This window comes from Cibotium barometz, chromosome 34 (assembly GCF_041138505.1).
Source record: "Cibotium barometz isolate CiBa-2024 chromosome 34, ASM4113850v1, whole genome shotgun sequence".
In the NCBI taxonomy this organism is placed as follows: Eukaryota; Viridiplantae; Streptophyta; class Polypodiopsida; order Cyatheales; family Cibotiaceae; genus Cibotium; species Cibotium barometz.
This window is the reverse complement of record NC_141079.1, coordinates 50702053-50705370: the sequence shown is the minus strand read 5'-3', so window position 1 is coordinate 50705370 and position 3318 is coordinate 50702053. Positions and strand designations below refer to the sequence as shown.

Sequence of the window (3318 nt, the reverse complement as noted above, 5' to 3'; positions counted from 1 at the left end):
AATGCGTGTGTGTGTGTGTGGTGTATGAGTGGGCGCCCACTCATGCACACATACTTGCATGCTTTACATTCTACTTCAATTAAATCCCAGCCATCAAATCAGCAAGCTTTGTTTCAAAAGAATGCATCATAGGATATTGACACATCAGCAGTGGGAATTTTACTCAAATGAAAGCAAATGAATTGATGACACCTAAGCAGTGACAATGTTAAAAAATAAAAGGCCAATGAAACAAATGGAATGTTTTAAAAAAATAGAGCTAATAAAAATTTGCCACATCAACAAAGAGAATTTTAAAAACTTGTTCCACTCCCCAAGACCATGATGGTCGGGAAAGGCCATGGGCTGGCCTTTTCCTAGGAAAATGGGTCACTGGCGAGCGCCACCTTCCCACTTTCCTCTAGGGAAAGGCCTCCATCAACAGCCACTGGATGCGGCCACTACGAGGTGTGGGCAGACATATGTTGGATGCAACCTTATGTTATTGTTCTCAACCAACAAGAAGAAAGTGTCCTTCAGGCATCCACACATAACATGATTCAATATCCCAGAAATAAAACCACATGCTAAACCCCCAGTTGTACGAATTGTGTCACTGTCGTGTAAAACAAACAATAAATAACTGCAACCTTGTTGGGCCTTGCCCTCACAAAGTAAAAATCTGGTGTATGGATGTAGTATCAAACTGATGTGGTGTACTGTAGCTTCATATGACATGAAACGTGGGTCATGTCCTTCATAAAGAGCATCTCAAGCTAACCAGAATGTGTTTGAAAACTAAACAAAAAGAACAACTGAGTGGGAAGGGACAAAATCTGAAAACGTGTCTGGGGCATGGATAGACTGCCACTCAACTGAATTGTTAGGCTTTCCCTCGTCTTCGCAGTTGGAGATGGTGCCAATGGCCATGTGCAAGCTCCTAGCAACAACAACAAGCTTACCATTAACAGTATTCACAGAAAACGGGAGGGCCATATGAGATGGCATTGGTGCACCCCCTACATTCTTCCATGAGTCACTCTCTTTATCAAAGGCTTTCAACTTGGAACTGTCATGTTCGGATATGATGTAGAGATGATTGTTCAAAACTACACTGAGCCCTGTCCACCCCTCTCTCATACCCACCGTCATGCTTTCCCACATGTCTACCTTTGGGTCGTAAATCTGACCCCTAGGTGATGCAAGAAATGGCCATGACCAGCCCTCTGTCACATAAAGCTTTCCATTCAAAATCGCTGAATCATACCGGGCCATGTTGGTTCCCATACTTGCAATAGGGCGCCATTGGTCTTCAGTAGGGTCGTATACTTCTGCAGAGCTGAGCTCGTGCGAGGCTGTGCTGTTGCCCCCAGCTGCATAAATTTTCCCGTCAATTACTCCACTTGCAAAGAATGACCTTGGTGTAGACATTGACCCCATCACAGTCCATTGGTTCTTAAAAAGATCATACTTGAGAACTGCATCCATGGGGCAATCCATGTCAGAACACATCCCCCCACATACAAACAATGCACCCTCATCAGGGTTTGCCACGCAACCAAATCCAGGAGGACAAATGCGTTCTTTGCAAGGCATTGCTGCCACAATGTGCCAAGACCTATGAACTGCATCCCAAGCTTGCCATTGAATTTTTCCACTCACTCTGTGAAAGGCCAACACCAGAAGCCAAGGTTGGGCGTGCCCACTGCTGCGCCGGCCATGAATATACTCATCACTGCAGAGGAAAGATTTCCACCTGTGACAGACCATTCTAGCCACAGCCTGGCTGGCATAAGGGAGCCTCAATAGACAGGCCAAGGCAAGGTCATCAGGGAGGCCCGGAATCAAGGGTTCATGGAAGCCCAGCTGGGTGGCATCTGTGGCAGGTGTGGACGCAATGCAACTGAAAGGTGTGGATGGGCAGGATGAGCAGGAGGGTGATGAAGCCAAATCGACTGCAGAGGAAGATGGTGTCAAAAGGGGAGAGGATGGGTAAGATGTCGGGGAAGATGGAGGCGTAATCAAGCTCAATTTTCCCCCGGTTATGCGCAACGGTGATAAGTTGCGGTGAAAAGCCATCACATCACAAACAGGTTTACCCTGAGAGCTCTTCAACTGCAGCACCTGATGGAGAAGCCCTACAATGCTACTTGTCCTGAAACTTCAGCTGTCCCTACAAATCTGGGAAAGAAAATGACACCTCAGGACAGATGAACTGCAGTTACGGAGACAAAAGAAAAAAGCCAAAAAAACGCCCACATAGAGGAATAGAATACACAGGAAAAAAACTGATAGGTGCACATAAACCCTAAAAGAAGCTAATAGATCGGAGCAGAAAACAGCACATAAGAAGGACCCTAACGTTATCAGAGCTACAGCATCAGCGCAGGTAAGGGAAGCGAAACCCTGATGTGAACCTGCATGAAGGCACAGAAGCACAGGAAATGTTTCCATGCCAAGAAGGCATGGCAAAGGAAAAGCACCACGTAATGTACAGAGAAACCCTAATGTCGAAAGGATGCCTTCTATGCTTTCAATGAATGCAGATCAGACCCCGAGATTCAACAACAAAGGGTAGAATTAGGGTTCTATGGCAGATAAGGGCTCCACTGTAGTATCATAAAAAGGTTAGGGTTTGCATGGCTGGTTGGGGTTCCAAAGTACTTTCTGATTACAGCTCAATGGCAGCTTAGGGTTTCACGGTAGATTAGATTGCTGATTAGCATTCCAGGCCATATCAGGGTTTAAGGTTTCGTGACTGACGAGGGTTTCATTACTGTCATAATATGCTGCAGAAATGCGGGAAAAACAGGGCATACCTTGGGTTTTGCTTGCTAGTCGGTCAGGATGAAGACGACCCAGGTGCGCAATCGTGCGGCCAAGCGCGCTATGAAGCCGAGGGCGAGCAATGGGAGGAGGGCGAGGCACAAGGGAGCCATCACTGCACAGAAGCTTGAAGGGCCAAAAAGGGACCTTCTGAGAAGAGCTTACGAGCAGCGACAACAATTCATGCTTTTCTTCCCACCCTTAAATGCTCAGTGGCTACAGTCTACCACTGTCTTTCTCCATTAAATGTTAAAGAGAGGAGTCCCCTCATTTTGTCAAAAGGAGTCTCTCAAACCACCCCAAGTGATGACCTTTTTTTTTTTGGAGGGTGCATTTGTACATGCAGTATGTGCTGCCATCCGTCATGTAGCCCCTAAGTATCGAACACATGTCCTCATCGTGGAACCCAACAGTTCTACCAATTGAACTACACGCCCATTCGACGACCAAGTGATGACTTCTTCTATTTCTATGTAGCCTTGAATAATATTTCTTCTTCTTGAGACCTTTGCA

At 46.2% G+C, this 3318-nt stretch overlaps 1 pseudogene across 1 annotated transcript; it reads right to left on the bottom strand.

Moving 5' to 3' along the window:
* Nucleotides 1–241: 241 nt before the first annotated feature.
* LOC147619152 (F-box/kelch-repeat protein At1g30090 pseudogene) lies at nucleotides 242–3100 on the bottom strand (annotated as a pseudogene). The gene is made up of 2 exons (XR_015262032.1): nucleotides 2799–3100; nucleotides 242–2160 (listed from the first exon to the last, which is right to left on the bottom strand). The product of XR_015262032.1 is annotated as an F-box/kelch-repeat protein At1g30090 pseudogene (transcript).
* Nucleotides 3101–3318: the final 218 nt, after the last annotated feature.